Source organism: Notamacropus eugenii, chromosome 6 (genome assembly GCF_028372415.1).
Source record: "Notamacropus eugenii isolate mMacEug1 chromosome 6, mMacEug1.pri_v2, whole genome shotgun sequence".
Lineage (NCBI taxonomy): Eukaryota > Metazoa > Chordata > Mammalia > Diprotodontia > Macropodidae > Notamacropus > Notamacropus eugenii.
Genome location: NC_092877.1, coordinates 340242399 through 340265082, shown reverse-complemented (window position 1 = coordinate 340265082; position 22684 = coordinate 340242399). Strand labels below are relative to the sequence as shown.

Here is a 22684-nt window from a genome sequence, read left to right as displayed (position 1 = left end):
AATCCACTCACTATTTTCCAAGGCTTCTCATTCAGAAAAATCCAAGAATCTTAAGAGTTGAAAGAAACCTCCCCTCATTGACCCAAGTCATACCTGAAAAACAATCACTAACAAGTCTGATTAGACTTCCAATGAAGTGAAAGCGATCATCTCCCAAGAAAGCTCAAGCTATATGGGGATATTTCTAATAGTTATGAAGGTCCTCCTTCCATCAAACCAAAAATCTACCTCCATAAAACCCCCCTTCCTATCCCTCCCTCCCCTAGGGCTCAATTAGCCAATGTCTAAAAAGTCTGTCTGTCTGTCTGTCTCTCTCTCTCTCTTTCTCTCTCTCTCTCCTTCAACAGATGAAGAACTTGAGGAGCAAAAGGTGAGCTGACTTGCTAGAGGTCACACAACTGATCCACATGTCACACCTGAACCCAGGTAAAATGCCTGTATACAGGAGAACTCTGAGTATGAGCACCTGTGTCTAACTGGAAGAAGCAAGCTACCACATAAGAAAGAGGATACAAGTACAACTGGGAACCAACGCTCACCCTTAAGGAGGAAGAAATATTTTTCAAGGTTATGGCAGATCAACAACTTAGACAGCAAAGATAATGAGGAAGTCAATGATAACATGATAAGAATGATACGAGTGAATGGATGGAATCAGAGGGGTCCAGAAGGAGACATTTACTTTTTAGACATGGGCTAATATTGGGATTCATTTTGGTTTTTTTGCAACAAGTCTCCTAGCATACTTCTGAATCTAAAAGTCATCAGACAGATGGAAAGATCATCAGTTGGCTCCTCCATTTTTCAGCTAGGAGATCTAGGACAATACATTGTACCAACATGAGTTTCAATTTCATCTGTAACATAGGATTTAATAATCACTAAAGGTTTCTTCCTGTGATGCTCCTAGAAGGATTCTATGCGTGGGGAGGCAGGTGTAGAGACAGAAATATCTAAGGATGCTGCAATTTATAGAACTTGAAGGAAAATTCAAAAAGATTATCTGATATATGACCTTGAAAAAAAGTTTTTGAGAGGAATGCAAATGTAAACCAACCAAAGTGAAGGCAGATACAAACTGAAAGATCATCCAGCTCATGCTTCTGTTTTTTTGACAGATAATATACATATATATGGAGTGCAACACTGTCAAAAGATTGTTAGATTTGGACTCAAATGGCATGAGGTCAAATCCTCCCTATTCCTCCTTCCTCCAGACAAGTCACTCCATGACCTTAGAAGTCCATTTCCTTATCTGTAAAATAAAGGATTAGATCAGATGACCTTATGATTCTCTCACTTTACCTAGAAAATAAGAGGGACAGGAAGAAACTCCACCTCCTATATCTGAATCCTCTACAATTATGCAAAAATTCTGACAAATAAAAATTGAAAATCTCTCCTTTAACAACTGTGATCCCTGCTGTGTGTCCAAATACTGTGCTGCCTAAATGGCCCTCTTGCATCGCTAGGTAACCTCTTCCTCCTCTGTTGCCATTGATGTCTAGCTATATTTACACTGGCCTATTTTACTAATGTTTGGAGGAAGGTGGTTCAGATATAGCAAACAGAATATTATCTGAGTGTTTGATCAACACAAATGTCATCTGTTTTCCACCTTGGAGCAAGTATGTGGAGAATTGCAAAGCAAGGTCGAGTACTTTTTTCTTCCTTTAGAGCTTAAAATATATTGAGGAAATTTCATTTAGGGGGAAGGAGGAGAATGTAGATTAGGAGGGGTGGGTGATAAAAGAGGCAAGTGGTCTGGTTACACTTCAAGACGATGCTCACATGGGAAATACTTTTCTTTTCCCTCCCGGCTTCCTACTGCCAGCCCCTTAAGACGCAGAGACTGAAACTTAGTTCTGCAACATTCTGTGAAAGGCAGTCTGCCTATCTTGAAGTTTCTAATCGAAAGAGCTAGTTCCTGATTTTTACTGGGGCTGGAACCATCAGGACTCGGGTGGCCTCTGAGTGTTTTACTTCAGAGAGAAATGGATTTTAAAGGATTTCATCAAAAAAATTTTCTTAAATGAGGGATACCTGACACCTTTAAGAGAGAAGACTATAGGAGAAAAGTAAGTAAATTACTTTACCTAATTTTAAGAGAGGACCATGGATAATGTATACTGGGGAATGGGAAGTTACTAAAATGGGCTGTGGGTCTTTTCCTGAATAGTACTTTGTGTTCCTGAATTTGCCCGGCTGCTGCCTTAATGGACATGTCTGTACAATGCATATAGAAAGCTGGTTTTAGAGTCAGTGGCTAAATCTGGCAAGAAAAAAAACATTCTCTACTGCTTTAAGATAAATAACATGGCCCTCAGTCAAAACAGCTGTGGCTTTGTTGCTTTTTTTTTTTTTTTAACATACCTAACCGTAAAGTATGCTAATGACAGCTTAACATCTTTTTAGAAATACAATTACTGCATACAGATACACTTTCAATTTTTTTAACGTACTATTCTAAAACTATACAAAATGTCACCAAGACATTAATACTAATACAGTGAGTACAATGGCCAAGACAATTTGATTTGGGGTCAAAGGACCTGAGATTCAATCCTGACTGTCTTATATTAGCTGTGTGATATTGGGCAAGTCCTTTTGTATCTCTGGGGCTCAGTTTCCCCCTATGTAAAATGAGGGGTTTGGACTAGATGATCTTTAATGTTCCTTTTAGCTCTAAAAAAAAATCTATGAACCTGACTAGATACATGTGGATATGTATATATACACAAACATATATGTACATATATACATACTTATACATAGAAACAAAATGGGTTACTCAAAGTAAGACTATATGTTTGTGTAACTGTATACATAATGTGTATATACAGCATTCTGTCTGGCTGACAATTAGAAGTGAATTTGCACCAGCCAAACTGGTACAGGAAAATAACAAAGGAAAACTGTAATTCAAAAAAGCTATCCCACTTAAGTGCGGAGATGTTGAGGACCTGAATTTTAACCTCAGCAAAGGCTACTTTATGACTGGTGTGATCATGGGCCAGTTATTTTACCTCTAAAGCTCAGTTTCCCTAATTGCAAAGTGGGTAGGTTTGACTAGATAACCATCAAGGTCCAGCTAACCAGGTTGAAATCAATGATCCACTTAGGGCTACATATCGACATGCTGAGGAAGCAATACAGTCCTGTGTGATCCATACAGAAAGAGAAAACAGGAAGAACATCGAGAAAAAGGTTGTGCCCAAAGATTCTGGGAAGGGCCTGTCAGAACACTGACTTGGGGATAGAATTGGCCTGCCCTGCCACTTAACACCTGTGTGGAGGGAGGGGGTGAGCCCTTTAGGATATTGATCAGGAATAAAATCCTGAGAATCACCTGAAAGTTGAGACCATCTAATCCAAATCCTTCACTTTATCGGAGTCAGCTGAGCCCCAGAAGCCAAGGTTCTTTACCTCATGGTAAACACAACACAGTAGCTGAAAAATAATCCCAGATATCATTGATATGGAGAAGTATTAAGTGAGGGAATTCCTTTAATCAATGCACAAGGGCACTTCGAGAGCTGCCTAGAGCAAAGAGAGAGGTGAGGTGACCTAGATCCAGGGTCACTCGGCTGGTACAGGATTGGAACCCAGGTATTTCTGCTTTCTGCCTATTGCACCTTGATGAAAAAAATAAATTACGAACAAATGATATAAAAATACATTCACTATACTGTTGTTTGAATCCTATCGTAATTCAAACCTTTTCTGGTTTCCTAATGGAGAGAAATGAGAAGGCAGGGGCTGTTGTATTTTGTTTGCTGACGTATTCCCTAAATCCCAGTATTATATTTTGCACGTGCTGTGCTCAATAAATCAAGCATGTTTGTATATTTCAATTTAATATTACGGCCTTGAAGGCAGAGAGGAAAGAGAAAGGAAGGAGGGAATTAACTTAGAAGTGGAAGGTGTGAGCAAATTTCCTAACAAGTACTATTTGCCAAGGCCTGAGGTTCACCCCAAACAACCACTGTCACCATCACTAGCGTGATAATGCTCTGACCTACACAAAGTCCCTCCTCTTTCTTACCCTCAATTTTATCTGTTTGAGGAGTCTCTCAAATAGTCTGACAGGAAACAGGGTAAAAACTGCTTTTCTTCACCATGTCAACAGGACTGACCACGCAACATTAAAACACCTCCCCCTAAAAAAAAGGCATTTACTAGGGAGCTACTGTGTGCAAAGTATGGTGCTGAGAACTAGGTATACAGAAACAAAGAAAACATCAGAGCCCCTACTTAATAATCCTTTATTTTCTTCTAGGAGGGGAAGGCAAGATGGCCCCAGATAAGTAAAGAAGAGAATTATTTTGAGTTAGACTGGATTCCTCCAGGACCTGGAGGCTAAGCTATAAATGCTAAGAGGTAGTGGTGAGGGGGGAATGCACCTCAAGCATGCTTAGGCAAGAGGAGCAGCCTGACTGAACACGAAGGCTCCAGAGACAGAAGGTCAAGTTCAGGGTGGAACAGGCAGGCTGGAAAGTGCAGAACATGAAAGACTGAAGCCAAGACTGAAGGGGGATTTAAAGGCCAGGCGAAGGATTCTGCATTTTATCTTAGAGGTAGCAGGGACCTGAGGAAGGCATCTGATATGGTCATGGAATGTGCCTTAGAAAGATTATTTCTCAGTATGACAAATGAATGGGAGAAGTTTTCCACCTCAGAATCAGACCTGGGGCTCAAGTAACAACCCACTTTTTAAAAGTCCTGAGAAAAATGAGTCATCTCTGTTGTCTTTAGCTAAACAGAATAAGTCCTAAAGAGAAAATTATATTCTTCCTTATTAGCTGTGTGTGTGTGTGTGTGTGTGTGTGTGTGTGTGTGAGTGTGTGTGAGTGTGTGTGAGACTTTGGGCAGTTGCTGTCTGCTGCTGTTTCTTCATCTGTACAACAGGAATAATTGTTCCACCTCCCTTTTAAGGCTTCTGTAAGGATAAAATGATATATATTTGTAAAGTGCTTTTAAAACCTTAGAACAGTATATGAATATTATTATCTTTATTTCTCCAAAAATGTAATTTTCAAGATGTAGAAAAGCACTTAAGAGTTCCTCTAGGGCAATTCCCCCATTTTACAGATGATAAAACTAAGGCCCAGAGAGGTCCATGTAATAACAATGACTGTCATGATTATCAGGACTGTGAGTTCCAGGGGCTGGTTTTTGTTTTTCTTCGTATGCCCACTGATTAGCACAGTGCATGCAGTAGGTGCTTAATAAATGCTAAAGCACTTTAAAGTTTACAAAGCATATATATCTCATCCCTGAGCTGCCATCTTCTCCAGAACTAAGAATAACAAGAGTTCACATTATTAAAGGGCTTTAAGGTTAACAAAGCCTTTGGCTGTCTTATCTTAATTGATCCTTATACCCATCCCTGGTAGGTAAACTCTATAGAAGCTTATGCTTACCTATATCTATAGATACCCATTTTTTACTCAGAAAGAACAGAGCTTAAGAAGACCAAGAAAAAAGGTGGCTATTTTCTAAAAATCAAGAGGTATAAAAGCCAAAAACGATGGGAAAAATTGGAGCTACCCAGATCAGCTCTCCCTGCCAAAGTATTTTCTGGATTTCACTGGATCAGAATCATGAATCTAGAAGAGTCCTCTGAAGCCATCTAATCTCAGTCTCTCTCTCTCTCTCTCCCTCTCTCTCTCTCTCTCTCTCTCTCTCTCTCTCTCTCTCTCTCTCACACACACACACACACACACACACACACACACACACACACACACACAACACACACACCCCTTATTTTAAAAGATCAGGAAAGTGAGTCTCAGAGATATAGAATTGTCTCCTCAAGGTCCCATAGGTATTAAGGGACAGAAGCAGGATTTGAACTCTGGCTGTTGGGTTCTCCAGAACAAATGCTTTTCTCACTGGGGCACGCTGGGCCACCCCTCTGCGCCACTATTTCCCTATAGTAGCTTAATAATTCTTTGCTATGACTCACCAGTCTTACCAGACACCAAGAGCACTGAGCATGCACATTTAATCCCCACCTGATAAAAACATGCCAAGTCCTTATACTTGTATTTCTTACTGGAGTCTTACTATAGTAGATAAAGCAAATTCCTCTTCCCCTAACAGTCCTGAAGATAAGGACTTGATGGGTTGAGTGAGGGGCTTGGAGGAAGTTGCCTGACAGGATTAGCTGTTTTGATGAGAAGGCACCTAGAGCAGAGGTTCACTGCCCTACAGAGAGATCAGCATATATATTTCCTATTTCCCAGTCCCCCTTTTCTTTTTCCTTAAAATAAATGCATAATTGAACTTTGCCAAGCTTTTTGTCAATTATGATCTTTTTTCAAGGGGATTTCCAAGTGCCTAGCAAATTTCTAAGAGGCAGCAGCAAGAGTAGCCAGGATCAGAAAGTGTCCAAGAAGTGTGGTTAACTGCCAAATCAATCCATGATATAAAGTCACAGAGCGTGTGTGCCTCCATTTAGGGATGGAAGGAGATTCATCTCAGTCTTCCCAGTTCAACCTTCTCATATTAGAAACAAGGAAAGGGAGACCTCAGGAGAAAAAGTAACTTTGCCTGAAGACAGAGCAGTAGTGAACCGCATAGCTGATACTGAGACAGAAGTCTTCTGACACCACATGATTCACTTTGTCCAATGAATTTCCAATCATTTAGCAAGAATCTCTTATGCACTCGATATGTGCCAAGCACTGGGCTAAATCAAGTGCCAAGACAAAAGCAATCCTTGCCCCCCAGAAACATTGTCTAATGGAGGAGAAAAGGGATATGACTAAATACCAACCATACATACAAAGAAAATAACTTTAGAGGAGAAGGCATTAGCAGCTGGGGGAGCCAGGAAAGACTCCCACCCCTACAAGGTGAATCTTGAAAGGAGCCAGAGATTCTAAGAGGCAGAGGTAGAAAAGAGAGCCTTCTAGGATTGGGGGCAGTCAATGCATTTACCAAATTATGTATGAAGAACTCAGGTGAGAATGAAATGAATGAATGAAATGAATGAATGAATGAATGAATGAATGAATGAATGACTTACCAAGTGCTTCCTCTGTGCTAAGCCCTGGAGATACAATCAGAAAAGTCCCTCAGTCCCTGCTCTCAAAGAGCTTACATTCTATTTTTTTTTTAATTTATCAGTTTTAATTTGAGATAATAAATATTGATAGATATAACACCAAAACCAAAAATTTTGGGGGGCCCTAAATATAAATTTTAAGAATATAAAGAAAGGGTTTCTGAGACCAAAAAGTTTGAGAACTGCTAGACTAGATTATTCCCCTTTTGGAAAGTCCCTTTTCTTTCCTTCTCTCCATGATCACGTGCCCAGAAAATGTCACAATACCTCTTTCTGACATTCTAAAGGGGAAGACAACACACATGGAAGGTTTCAGATGCAAAGATATAAAGGAGAGGTACTAAGATTATAGGATTATATATCTTAAGGAAGAAGAAACCCCTGGGTTTATCCAATCAATCCCCGTTATTTTCCAAGTGAGGAAAGTGAGACCGGTGGAGGTTAAATGGTGCAGCTGTTGTTTAGTCAAGTCTGACTCTTGGGGTTTTCTAGCTGTTCCCTTCTCCAGATAATTTTACAGAGAAGAAAACTGAGATACACATGGTGAAGTGACTTGCCCAGGGTCACACAGCCAGACAGTGTCTGAAGCCAGATTTGAATTCATGAAGATGAGTCTTCCTGACTTCAGGCCCAGTGCTTGGTGTACTACGGCGCCACCTAGCTGCCCCTCTTATACTACACCATGCTGCTAAATACCCTAGTGCAGTTGTCTAGAAAAAGCATCAGGCATAGATAACTACAATACAGGGTATTAGACAAGAAGTCCATTACATTATATGAGTCTGATGGGAAAGGAAAATCACGAGTGACTTCTTAGAGAAAGTAACATGAGAGCAAAGCTTGACAGAGTAAGAAAACAAGGCAAAAGGAGAAGGGAGGAAATTCAAGATCCGGGAAGAGCTTAAGCAAAGGTTTACAAGCAGGAAAGCTCAGCACATGTTCAGCCAACAGAGCAACAGTCCAGACTCAGAGAGGAACAGGAGGTGAGTGGTACCAGACTCCGGAAGGTCTTGAACACAAAGCAAACTGAACTCTTTTGGCAGGCAACATGAAATGCCTAATGATTTTTTGACGTGATTGAATCTATATTTAAGAAAGATATTATGGTAGCAGGAGAGGTGAGGGGGAAAAGGGAAGCAGAAAAATCTGTTAGGAGGCTAATGGGCAGGCATATGCTACAAGGGAGGGCTTACAGTAGGGTGGGAAGTAAGACTATAAGGACCAATGAGTACAGGTGAAACTGGCTAGATGGAAAGAGAAGGTCAGCTAGGTGGTACTGTAATTGGATAGAGTGCTAGGCTTGGAGTCAGAAAGACTCATCCTGAGTTCAAATCTGACCTCAGATACTTATTAGCTGTGTGACCTTGGGCACGTCCCTTCAACCTGTTTGCCTCAGTTTCCTCATCTGTAAAATGAGCTGGAGAAGAACATGGCAAAACAATCCAGCATCTCTGTCAAGAAAACCCTAAAACTGGGCTGTGAAGAATTGGGCAGGACTAAAAATGACTGAACAATAAGGGAAGGAAAGAGTCCAAGTTCGCCTCAAAGTTAAGAACATGAGTGAGGGTGAAAGGTAGTACTAGAGGGAGATAAATTCAGTCTTGGACATGTTGATTGTGAGGTGCCAATGGCACATCAAGGTAGATGTGTCCTGTAAGTGGTTGTGGATGAGGATCTAGAAAAGAGCCATCTACTTAGAGAAGGCATAGGAGTCAGAGAGAGTCAGACAAGAGAGAGGAAGAGGTAGAAGACAATGAAGAGTCAGACAAACAAACAAACACAAATTAATATGGTTTTTGTGAAGCTAAGGAAGAAGAGGATACTTTGTAGAATAATGTGGGCAATGGGCTAAATGTTATGGAGGACAAGGGCTGAAAAGAGGTCGTTGGATTATGGGCACTTTACTACAGTGGTTAGAGCTGTCGTGAGGACAGAGGAGGCTTCAACAGTTTGGCCCCAGAGGGCAGAAAATGGGGCAACAGGTGGAAGTCACAAAGAGGTTAATTTAGAATGGATGTCACAAAAAAATTCAAAAGAGCTAGAGTTGTCCCAAGTGGAATGGGCAGCCTCACAAGATGTAATCCTTTACCTGAAGGTCTTCCAACAAATCCTTGTCAGCCATGTTATAGGGGAGATTCTTTCGATGGATGGGTTGGACTGAGGTCCGTTCCAATTCTCTGATCTGTGATTCTGTGGTTCTGCTCTCTACCCTCTGTCCTTCCAGCCTTATTTCACACGAAATGGCAGCCAAACCAGAAAACCCCTCTGTACCTTCCTCTTGGCTCCATGTATCTGCAAAATTCATTTTCTCCTGGTCTCCACCTTTCTGGATACTTTTGCTCCTTCTGAGTCTCAGCTAAGGGGTCATTCCTCCATGCAGCCTTTGCTAAAGGCACACTCTTCCTCCTCAAATTCTCCCAAAACACTTTGGATCCCTCCTTTGCCCTATCACATTCTTCCTTGTATTTAATTACACTTAAGTAACCCACTGGTTCCAATCCACTATAGTGGATCTAGCTACCAGAATTGAATGCCCAATCTCTTTTTCAGGTGTGTAGTCATAAATGTGTTTGGTAAATATTTATTGATTTAAATTAAATTAAGCATGTAGGGTATTTCCAAAGACCCTTTGTGACATGAGAAATCACCCAACAAATAAAAAAGTTTTAAAGAATATTTGTTAAAGTGCTAACATAGACATCTCCACACTTTGCAATGATTTTTATTCTAGTCACAAAATCTGAGAGTTGGAAGGGACCCTAGAGACCATGGAGTTCAACATAAAACAGAATGGTCACCCAGTGTCCAGTTAGGAAGAACCCACTCCCTTCCTTCCTCCCTAAGGCATTTTAGTTTTTTCCTTATGCTCATAGCATAGTAAATAGTCAGCCTCCCAAGACAAAAGGATCTGAGTTCAAGTTTTGATTGAATTCATACTAGCTATATGACCTTGGGCAAGTCATTTAACTTCTTGTTACCCTAGGCAACTAAGAAAATAAATTACAAAGAAGTTATAGACCTGCTCTAGAGTTCTCAGCCTCAATGAGATAAATGTTGTATATTCTTATCCCTAAGGCTAAATTAGCTCTGCCCTCTGGTGGTCAAGAAGAACTACTCTAACTCCTATTCAAGCTTTTCAAATGTGATTTTCCATCTCTGAATTTTCTCTTCTCCAAGTTCAATATTCTAGTTCCTTCGATCTGCATATGACATGAATTTGATACCACTGACCACTGTGGGCCCACTCTCTGGACATTTTCCAGATTATGAGTGCCATTCAGAAAATGTGGCCCCACGAACTGAATGGCCAGAATAAAGCCAATATATTCAATCAAGTAATATTCCTTCTCATTTCTAATCCAATAAAAACTGAGCACCAATTACTACTCAGTGAGTTACTCCTAACGTGCATTGGTGGTCCTAGCCCTCAGGGACTGCAAACATGCTAGACATAATCATTTTAATCCTGGGTACATCCAACATGAAATTAAATTCAATTTTAAAGTTCCTCAAACACCCTGACTGCAGAAAACAACTGCAAATACTGTATGCCGTCCACATTGGTCATTTGATCAATATTATTTCCCACATAATTTATTGTCCGTAGGAACTGCCAACTGTTGCCCAAGGACACTGCAATGTTTATAGCCTGAGACCTGAGAGAAGAAGAGAAACAGTGGGATCCAATGAAATAAACGCTTTAAACCGAAGAGGAGCTGACACATTTATGACAACATACCTAGAAAAAGAGATTGGACACTCAAATAAGGAGCTAGGTGGTGCCACAGTGGACAGAGTGCCAGACCCAGAGTCAGGAAGATCTGAGATCAAGCCTGGTGTCAGTCAGTTACTAAGCTGTGTGACTCTGAGCATGTCTCTTAACAACCTCTGTTTGCCTCAGTTTTTTCATCTGAGAAATGGGGATGATAATAGCATCTAACTCGAAGAGTTGCTGCAAGGATCAAATAAGCTCTCAGCACAGTGCCTGGCATATTGGAGATGCTACATAAACGCTATGAATTATTATTATTTTTTATTAAATTTGTATGAACTATTACCCAGCAAAACAAAACAGCTCCATGGGGAGCTTTGAGGAATATAATCTTCAAAAGTTCATGCTAATGAGATAATGTTTTAATTAGTTTTTCAGTGAAATGTGTGTGAATTGCTCTAAGAGTTGCTTGGAATAGTTAGCTCTCTACTTCTATTCAAGCTCACTCCCTTTATCGAACTATGCATTTCTGAACAATTCCCTCCAGCCAAGCACTCTGCTAAGCCCCATGAACACAAAAGACAGAAATAAAAATGTCCCTTGTATTTGGAGAGGAGACAACATGGACATTGATAAGTACATACTAATAACATCAAAATGAATATAAAGTAACTGGGAGGAGGGGCAGAACGGATGGAACCAAGGAAGGTTTCATGTGGTAGCTTGATCTTCCGAGTCTATGAGAAATGAGTCGTCTGAAAAATGAGAGTCTCAGAGGCAGCAGGCGTGGAGGAAGGGCGACGGGGCAAGCAAAGGTCTGGAGATTGGAGAAAATAGGCAACTCAAGAAAACCAAGTTCCCACAGGAGATAGAATAGTGATGATGAGTTTGGTTGATCAGTAAGCAGATGAGGGGAGTAAAATGAGTTGTGAAGGACTTCAAATGAAAAACCTGAGTTAGTCATTGACCTTAGAGGTAACAGGCAAAATTCAATCCTGTTGGCCTTGCAGGGTCAGTTGAGTGATTGAACTTAGAGATGGTTAAATTTAGTGCTACATTAAGCAGCATCCTATAACTCAACCAACATTTCTTAAGTACCCTGCACATGCAAGGTGGTTGGCTCACTGATGGGAACACAAGAAGAAAACAATGCCCCCTAAGGAACTGGAGCTCTCTTACACCATTAAATATGGCGATTAGGTGGGACAGTGGATAGAATCTGGACTTGGAGTCACTAAGACCTGAAATTCTAATCCATTCTCAGACATTTATTTGCTGTATAACTGTGGACAAGTTACTGAAATGCATCCAGCCTCAATTTCCTGACTGGGGAAATTTCCCATACTGGGGGTATGAATAGCTCCTACTCCCCAAAGTTGTTAAGAAGATAAAATGAGATGTAATATCTGTAAAGAGCCATACAGAATTCAACGCACCAAAAAGAAAACAAGATGTTCCCAAGGAGCATGAACAAATAAAACAAGTTTGCCACTGTAAACAGAAGGAACAACCACAAAATACAAGTGCGATACTGCAAAATTGCCAAGGACCAATAAATGTGGCTCCCAAGATCTACCCCATTCCTTCGTGGAGGTGGGAGGTCCATGGGAATAGAACGCTACATATATTTTCAGATTTCTTTCAATTTATTGGTCAGTTTTGCTGAATTTTAAAAGTCTTTTCCCTTGTTTTTTGCCTTTCAAACATAATTTGTGAAATGGCTCTCTTGAAAGCGCAGGAGGCGGGCTCCTAGGGGGAATTTGAGTGCCATTAAAAAGTGTCAACAAAAAAAATCTTTGCAAAAATGTGCTTCAAGAACCAGACACACTGTACTCTCGATGCGATCTGACCTGGGCAGAGAAGAGAAGGGAGTAAGTCATTTCCCTCGTCCATTTGCCCTTGATGCAATCCAAGATCATATTGGCTTTTTGGCTGCCATGTTGCACTGGGTGAGCTCCCAGTACATCCAACATTCCATATCATTTTCACACAAATAGAAAGTTTACATGAAATGTTGGCATGGCCTAAAATAGCCCTTAAATTCCAGATCAAAGCACAAGTTAACTTCACACATGAAAGTCCTTTTAAAAGAGTTAAAGACTCTTTTAAAAGAGTCTGATAGCTTGCTAGATAGTGTGGAATGAAACACCTCCCTCCCCTTCTATGTGCTTGTGTATTTCCTCGTGATGGTTCTGGGTGTATATACAGACCTCAATGTTTCTCAAATTTAAATCAAACAGATGACTATATTCAGAGAAGATCAGGGGTTAAGGTTAATTTATTCATTCCTCTTGCATTTTCTCACATTATAATCCAGCGGAGCAGATGGGAAATGTCTCGGTATTTAAAAACTAAACAAGTAATGTTTCCAAATCTCTATGTGTACTTAAAGTCTAAGTGTTATTGTGGGGGCTGTTTGGGTTTTTTAACAAAATTGCTAGGACACTAACCCACAGGCTGCAAAAGTCCCATCTCCTAGCAGATTTCTCAACTGACTCTGCCAATGAAGAAACTTCCAAAGAACTGGTTTCCAAACTTTCCATTTAATGACTACGGGGTGCCTCTTCTGAGGGAAACAAGTAGCCCTTGCTCCCTACAACTAGAAATTTGGTTCAAAGTCACTAGAGGCTGATGTAGGAGAACCCGGGCTTCTTCAAAGACCCTGAAACTAGAGAGGTACTAGTCCATCATGGGAATCAGGATAGTGCAATGGCCATGACCCCTGGTGACTCCTTTGTGAATGCTGTTGAGTTGTCTTTCATTCCTGTCCAGCTCTTCATGACCCCTTTTGGGGTTTTCTTGGCAAAGATACTAGAGCAGTTTGCTATTTCCTTTATAGATGAAGAAAGGGAAACAGAGTTCAGTGATTTGCCCAGGGTCACACAGCTCATAAGTGTCTGAAGTCAGATTTGAACTCAGGAAGATGAGTCTTCCTGACTCCAGACCTGGTGATCTAGCCACTGAACCACCTAGCCACCCCACTGGAGACTCCATATCAACACTTGGTTACTTAGTGTATAAAAAGAAGAGAGTGATAGCACCCACTTCCCCGGGTTGTTACAAATTTGCAAATCTTGAAGCAACTTTCTAAATTTGGATGATGATAAAGCCTGAATTTTAGCAGAAATCTTAAGAGGTTCATTAACAGTTTTGAATGGGCTTCCTGATGTTCTTGAGGTAAAAGCTGCACATTTATAAATACTAAATTATTATTGTAAAAACAATAACAGATATTGGCTTCACTAAATGCTCGGCATATGTTACTTCTTTGATCTTTCCAACAAAGGCTCTCCCTATGGACGTACCATAACTACATTTTTGACTGACATTAATGTAACCAAAATCAAAGAATCCCACCTTTTGAGCCAGGCAAGATCCCATATCCTAGATTTTGAAATACAGTGAACTTTTGCGGTTCTCTGACCCAACCCCATCACTTTACAGATGAGGAAACTAAGATCAAGAGCAATGACGTTACTTGCCTAAAATCACACAAGCAGTAAGTTAAGAGTCTGGGGATTCCATCCCATGACCAGTCCCCCTCCAGATACAAAGGCTATCTTCTCTCTCCTTCAAAACTACACTGTTTTGTTTTGTATTGTTTTCCTATGGCACCATACTGTAGCCCACATGTTAATTACAGTTGCAAGTTTGAAGAGGCACATTATCCCTAGAATACATTGCTAGAGACAGTGAGTCTGGGCACACAGTATTTCCCAAACCACTGTGTGGTATTAAGGGGTAAAAAAAAAAAAATTCTAATAGGAAAAGTATATTTGCTAAACTTCAGAGTCACATTCCTATCTTGAAAAATTACATACATGAAACTCAGAAAAACCAAGTCCTGTAATCCAACATCCAGGACTCACTATGCTGTCTCCACTACCATAGCCTGGTTTCATGACTCAGAGTTCTTTAATCAATTTGCTGTCATGAGGAATCCTGGGAAAGTTTGGATGCAGGTATGAGGAGAGGAAGGGAAAAGTATCACAGTTGTAGTGTCACTCTTTAAAGAACTATGCGCTAATAAGTGAGTAAAAGAAGTCGTTTTACAGCCATCTGTAAAACGGAGCAAAAATCCCTGACTTCAAGGCACCCTGCCATACCCACACCCAGAGATCTCTTCTGACATCAAAGCCCAGCTTCTTTCAATATAACCTGTTTCTTCACTACAGAACAAATGGGGGTGTGGTGGAATGAGATTTGGACTTACATTCTTGACAAGGTCCAATCACACAAGACCCAAACACTGCATCACTCTGAGGAAAGTCACTGCCTTCATGATGGCTGTAAGGCTTCCACAACTCTAACATGGCAGGGATTAAATGTGTACTACCCACTACATAGTCATGGGGAAAAAGGTCTGGGAACTTCTGTATTTAAAACAAAGGAAAAAAACTGTATAAAAGTGAGTAGCTATTATCATCATCATCATCAACCAGGGTTTTCAATGTAAATCAATTCAATACATGTGAAAAAAGTTACAATGATGGCGAATATGAAGTTTATACAATTCAATTATCAATAAGGATACAAAAAAGGAAACAAACATTTATTAAGTGCCTAGTATGTGCCAGGCACTCTGCTAAACACTTTTTTGTTTGCTCCTCACAGTAACCCTGGAGCTGTTATTATCTCCATTGCACAGTTGAGGAAACTGAGGCAGACTTTGCCAAGGTCACACAGCCAGTGAGCGCCTGAGCCCAGATTTGAGTTCAGGTCTTCCACAGAACCCTCCCCATTGTGCTACCCAGCTGCCTCTAGGCATCATCATCAACAGCAACAAAGCTTAGAAATATCAAGTACCTTCTTTAGCACAGGGGATTCCTCTACTGGGAAATCCCCTCACCAGAGTAGGTGGTAGAAGGTAAGACTCAGGGAACTGACTGTGATGAAGAGAAGTAACTTGTGTGGGGTCATACAGCTAGTAAAATCTTCCTGACTACAAGCCCACACTCCTTTTGCTCTAACATTGTTTCCGATCAAAACACACACACACACACACACACACACACACACACACACACACACACAGCAGCAGCAGCTTCTAAATAATGACCTAATTGCTTTAGTTTTTGAAACTTAGCAAAGCTGCTAAAATCCATTAGTTGTCCTCCATCCTACTGAGTCTTCTTGTGAGATATCCTGCTGAGTGTGAGCGAATACAGAAGCTTAAAGCCTGTATCATGCCATGGCAGATTATACAGATCTGGCTCTCTTACTGGGACAATCTCAGTGACCAAATTCAAACTAAGTTTGAGTTATCCAAGAATGGAAGGTAGGGGAGAAAGCAGAGAGCAGCTAACATTTACATAGCTGCTTCAGGATTTGCTAAGCAGCTTAAAAATATCATCTAGTTTGATCCCCACAACAACCCTTGAAGGTAAGAACTATTACTATCCCTCATTTTATTGATGAGGAAACTGAGGCTGAAAAGGTTAAGTGACTTGGTGAGGGGTCTCCCAGCCTCTAAGTCTTTGAGGTAGGATTCAAACATGGCAAATTTTTCAGAGCATACATGATACCAAGTCACCTACTTCCCAAGTTGCATTAGTTTTCTTGATTTCCTTTGGGAAGTAACAAGAAATCATTAGAAAGAGAAAGTCTTTTTGACTCTTAGCACCAAATATTTCAGCTGTCAGCAAGACAGATCAGAGGGATCTTTCGTACGTTTATGCTGTTAACAGCATAGACTATTGGATGAAATTAAAACCATGGGGAAGGAATGGAAACACAGGGCAAGAGGGTACTTTGATAAAGATTCTGGGAAAGGCTTCTGCTAAACCATCCCGAAGTGCCTTTGAGAAAACTGAACTCTGATACACTCCTATCAGACTATAAACATCCCTTTCATTTCATTTCATAAACCACAGAGGTTGGAAGAATGAGAGTGGTGTCTATATTATGATGTTTTGATGGTACAGAGTTTAAAATTTTGTCTAAGCAATTGAGGAGGGAACTTACAGACCACCTAGCCTAATACCCTCCTTTTACAGATCAAAAACAGTACTAAAGAGAGCAAAATGGAATTGTCCAGTTACTAAGGCAAGAAGGGACCACTGCCAGTATTTGGACCCTGGTCCTGGGACTCCATTCCAGGACGCTTTCCACTGTACCATGTCTTTCTCCACAAGCATTAATTAAGAATTTTTTGATGGTCAACTCTGCTATCTCATTACCTAATTATTCAGCCCCTCTCTTGTCTTCTTGGCACTTGTCAGCTGCCTGGGGAAAAGAAACCCTGAGAAAGGGATTACAGCAGTTAGGATCTTCTACCAGGTCTGTTTTCAATCAGAACAGACTCATCATTTATTCTCAAAGGAACAGCCTGACTTGGTCTCCTCTTCTCTGCCTCACTTCCACTCAAACTTTGGCTACTATATACTTACTGATTCCTTACACCTAAATACAATTTAGATGATAGCACCTTATTAAGAACCTATTTTCATCTTCAGAGTGAATATATCTTTTTTTCCTCAAGAATATTAATTTGGCCCTTTATAGTTTCCCTCATGGTATTTTCAAGGACAACACATTAAGAACATGTATCGTGTTTTCCCATGCAATTTATAACTTTAAAAAAATCTTAAAATTAAACAATTGTGACTTATCAGCAGCATCACAGAGTGGAAAAAGGTCTGCTCACAGAGTCAGAAAGAGCTCAGTTCAAGTCCTGTTTTTGTGATTCTGGATAAGTTATTTAACCTCTAAGTGTCCCAAGAAATTCTGCAAGATTAAATTACAAAGAAAGTGACAATCTAAATTAGCACCACTGGACTCAAAGATTCAGTTTAACACACACACATATGCATATAACATGAGCACACATACACATAACGTATACGTACACACACACATACTATGAAAGTATAGGGAAAAAACTATAAATTCCTATTCTCTACAGCTCTTTGTTAATTTGGTCACTACCTAATCAGAATGTAGTGTGATTTTCAGGTAGAACATGCCCTGGACTATTTCTGGACTCTCCTAGGTCTGTGTTCCACATGCTAGTGGTCTGTGTTCCACATTGCTGTCAATTTCCTTCTAGATAAGTACTGGAGTTCATAAAGCCTTACATAGTTTTAATCTTAAGCAATTGCAAGACCCTTAAGCACTGGACATGGAGTCAGGAAGTCAGAGATCGTCTGTGCTGTGAACTTGACCTCTCTGAAAGCCCAGTTTTCTCATCTATAAAATTCAGAAATCAAATCTCTAAAGTCACTTCCTGTTCTAAGATTCTGATACTGCCCTTGACTCCTATAATTTTCAATCAAGTGGTTTCAATGTGGCTTGAAAACTGGATATGTCTTCTCATTAGTACAATTAAGTGTTTCTGGTACACAGAAAAAAAGGCTTCCAGCAATACTCCAGAGGATCAATCATAAAGCGTTCATGCAGGAAGAAAGAAATATAAATGTAATTTTGCGAAGCTGCTCTAGGCTGTGCTAAGTGAAAAGTACGTGGCTTGTCTGAGATACACAGATCTATAAGATAAGACAAAGATGTTACTAAAATTTATAAAAACTGATCAACTCTGTAATCAATCAACCAATAAGATTGATCAAGAGCCAATCCTTTCTATGCTTACAAAGACAGTCCCTGAAGCACAGACTTTTGGCAAATGTCCAGAAAACATGTTAAAAAGTTGGCCTAATGCTCAGAGTACTGTAAATGAAACATTCTCTACTAGGTGAGTCTCCATTCAGAAAATAATGTAAAGGCTTGAGATTAAACCATTTGAAAGGATTCATGTAGTAAGTCATGCAAAAAGTGAGGGCACACCTGCACTCACTGCCTACTTTCCCTAAGCCCCAATGAGCTGCTGTGGTAACTCATCAGGGTTTCAATATCAGTGACTTGATAGAGACCAGTTACTTCTTATAACTAAAAAGTAGGTTCTGCAGAATTACTCAAATCACTTCGCCATCTAGTGGTTAAAAAAGGCATGGCATGGAATTATTGGCTAGCGAGAGGTTTCTGGGGGCAAGCTGTCTGTATACAATATTCAATATATCAGTAACTAATAAACATTGATTAAATGCCTACTATGTTCCAAAAACTAAGCGCTGAGGATACAAAAAAGAGGCAAAAATAGTTCTTATCCTCAGAGAGTTTAAGATCTAATTCCACTGCATTGCAAATGTGGTGACCATATTGACCAGTGCAGCTCTTCAAAAATTGGGGTGGGAATTTAGAGGTGAGAAAGACCCAACCAAGAACATTGGCTGCCCCTGGCACACTACTCCATCTCTCAGCCCTGTGCCTTTTCGCTGGCTCTATCCTGTTCCCAGAGTGCTCTCTCCTCACTTCTGTCTGCTCTTTTTCCTGCAACTTTTCCCACCCTTCCTCCCCCTACTACTCCAAACCTCAGAGTCCCCACTGACCCTGTCTATATATTGTACACACAGTTACTTCAATGGAACTTCTTGGGAGGAAGAGACTGTTTTTTTTAGCTTTCTTTACCTCCCTCGCACTTAGCACAGTGCATGGCACACAGTAAGCAATGAATTTAAAAATGCTTGTTGACTGACTCAGAGAATCTAGTCCAAAGGCTAACAACTCTTTTTAAAAACTATATCATCTTAAATAAATACACCAAAACTAGATACAAACCCAGCTCATATTTTAATAACTTTTTTAAAAAAATCCTAGCTCAAGTACTCAGCACTTATCTATCAACTCCTAGATTTGGGTCTATTTCCATTCAAGGGCCTTAAAATAAAGGCCAATATTATTTTTAAGCTACTAAGAAACATTCACAGACCATATGCTGCCAAAAGGAAAATACGGAGACAGCCTTTATCCTAAGCAGACCGTCAGGGCTATTTTGATACAACACTGATATGGAGACCCTGAAAGGTACATTCCATGAAAGTGGCCAAAACTGGAAATAAAGACAGAAGAAAATTAGCAATATATCTATGATACTGCTTTATATTTGTTATTTGGTCAAACAGCAACTGATGCCCTCCTCTCCTTTTCTAAAGAGATCCTGAAAAGGTACTAAAAGGGACTTATAGGAACAGAGAAAACAGATTCAAGGTCTCCCTGCTGAACCACTTGGGTTGAGTTAACTGGACAGGAGGGTGCAAGAGTCCAAGATTAATTGCTTCCTTTTTTAATGTCTTAGTTTCACTGATCTGAAATCAGGGTCAGGTTAATAGGTCAGAGACATAAAAGAAAAAAAAGAAAAGAGTCCAGCAGTTTCAGAAACGATTCGGAGCAGTAGAGATCAAAATCAGGACTGGGCCGGCACCAGGACCAAGATCAAAGACAAAAACACTCGCCGTAATTCCGGAGGAGTAGACCACAACTAGAAAGGAAAGTCCCTCCAAAAGCAGACTGTTTGTGAGGTCTCCTCTGTCTGACCACAACGTACAACTTAAACCTACAGAATTTCAGAGTCAGAACATGACTTCAGTCTCCATCGATTCCAATCCATACCTGAAAAAGCTTCCCCTCTGTGACCTGGCGAGGGTCATCTAGCTGTTGAGAAAAGGGAATCTGCTACCTCCTAAGATGGTTCATTCCACTCAAGAATAGTTCTAATTGTTAGGAAGTTTTTCCTTTCCATCCAGACTAGGAATGAACGATCTTAGGTGTAAATCTAGATGGGACTACAGAGCTAGATAGGTCATTCCCTTCATTCAGGAGAAAAGTTGAGTGATTTGACCTAGATTACAAAGGCACTAAGTAGAAGAGCCAGGATTGATCCCTGATTAGAGCATCCCAGAATCTCCCCTTACTTTTCTTTACCTGGAATTTCCTGATAGGACCTCTGGAAAATGTCCCCAGTTCATCTACGCAGCTGCAGATCTCCTTGGGATCCAGCTGCCTTGATTAGTGAGTTGTCCATGATATCTAGCAAGCCCCAGACCAGATCATGCTCTTTTTTCTAGTGGTGAAACAATCGGCTTGTCCCTCATCCCATCCATCCCCAGACTCTTGTTCTGGGTAGAGTAACCAAGCTAATGCAGTCACTGCTCCTAGAAAGGTCATTGACAACATCCATGTGGATGATTCACCAGCCCTGCGATTCAGTGGACCAAACCTGTCTTCCTTCACTGCTACCCTCAGATATGGATTTTCTCACTTATTAAGATGCAAGATTCTTGAGGGCAGGAACTATCTTATTTTTTTTTTTTTTTGTATTTGTATTCTCAGTGCTTCAGCATGGTCCTTGGGACATAGAAACACTCATTTTTTTTTTTTTATTCATTCAACACCTGAACAAGAATCTTCACTACAACATATCTGAAAAGTAGTCACCACATCCTAATTGATAAGGAGGAATGTGCCACCACCCAAGCTACTTTCGCATAGCTTAAGTTATTAGGAAATTTTCTTCTGAAATCAAGCAAACCACAAAATCTCAAAGGTCCTCTGACTTCACCCCCAGAACTCTCATCTGCCTCTCTTCCATATCCACCCGTTTTAACTCCTATCTGCCCATGCTCTCCACTCCATTCTCCACTGAAATTTGGCAGTAGGAAAATACTCAGCAGTCTGATGATTTTCCTCCAAAATGTTTCTTCCCAAACTTTTGGGAAAAGTTCCCGAAGAAAACCAGACCTTGAGTATTTTCCTATGGCCAGAAAAGGATTGTTCCTTAGAGTGTTAAGGCGAGATCACAGAATCCATGAGAAATAGTTTGAAAACACTTCCTAACCAATTCAGATTGTATTACTGTAGCAGCCCCACTAAAAAAGGTCATAGCTAGGCATGGGAAAGCTTCCTCCTCCTTGTGTTCTCCCACTCCCTCCTCTCCACCCCACCCCACCCCCGTCAGGCTTCAGACGATTCATCATTTGGCCATTTGAGCTTTGATCATTTGTAATCCTGAACACAAATCAGGTCCGACTTGTATAAGGACATCTAAGTGCTGCACTCGGCAAAGCCGGGCATCTATGGAACCTGACATTTGCGCATCTGGCAGAATGTCAATATTTCTCTGAGTACTTTAAACCATTCCATTTTGGAGAGAGTGAAGTGCTTCTCATCAGTCCCTTCAAGCAAACTAGGCAGAAAGCACTGTATTTTCCCTTCCCTACCTTAACAGCCATGGAACTGCTAATGATAAAGTAAGACTGCATGCCAGTTCGGGAGAGTCAGCCTAAATTGGTAAGTAATGAAAGGGTGTTTTTAATGTGCTTTTCGTGTTAATGATTCTTGACTTCTGAAATAACTATTGTGAGCAAAATGTGACACTTCATTCACATATTTGACTGTACTGGAGTACAAAGAAGAAAGTCAAAGGTTTGTCAATATTCTCTTGTAGGGTCTCTCTCTTATTTAAAAAAAAAAAACATTAGTAACATAGTTGGATTGATAAGCGATATAAAGAGATCTAAGTACTCAGTCTGTCTCCATGGCCAAGTGACTTGGTACCCTCAAGTGAGTCATTTGTCTTCTCTGCATCTCAGTTTCCTCATCTGTAAAAATGAAGGAGAGGGAACTAAATAATCGCTATATTTCAGTTTTCAGTTCCTTTATCCTTGGACATCTAATGACAGAACTCCTAAATAGTGAATACTTAAGCCAGCAGTGGGTACTTACACAATTTACTGAAGAAAAATTGGAGAGAGCTTTCTGAGAGGCAAAGACAAAGAAAGCATTTTTAATTTCTCCTACCTACAGAAATAGAAAATGCATCCAAATCAAGATAATGAAACTTCCATTTCCTCATCAGTAAAATGAAAGAGTTAAATTGGATGATAACAATATCTTGATAACTACTATTTCAATATAATTATGTCCCTTTGTAATCCAAGGTATTTTATTTTATGCACTTCAAAATACTGTTATGAGGAGTCCATAGCCTTCAATTGATTACAGGGTGGGTCCAGGACATAAAATGGGTCAGAACTTCTGCTTTTCAAAATACTCCCTGACTCCTC

At 40.3% G+C, this 22684-nt stretch overlaps 2 protein-coding genes across 22 annotated transcripts in view; one reads left to right on the top strand and one right to left on the bottom strand.

The window, feature by feature from the left end:
* The window catches only part of MED12L (mediator complex subunit 12L), a 603739-nt gene that overhangs the window by 193642 nt on the left and 387413 nt on the right, over positions 1–22684 (bottom strand). The gene's annotated exons all lie outside the window — the stretch shown is intronic.
* Positions 1432–22684, top strand: part of P2RY14 (purinergic receptor P2Y14) — a 49213-nt gene continuing 27960 nt past the window's right edge. For 4 of the 6 annotated variants that reach the window (XM_072618337.1, XM_072618331.1, XM_072618333.1 and 1 more), the window contains exon 1: positions 20918–21908. The gene's annotated coding sequence lies outside the window, so the exon portion shown is untranslated. Of the gene's footprint in view, positions 2079–20917; positions 21909–22684 lie in introns of those variants that run through there. The other 2 variants (XM_072618334.1, XM_072618336.1) reach the window with 1 other exon arrangement.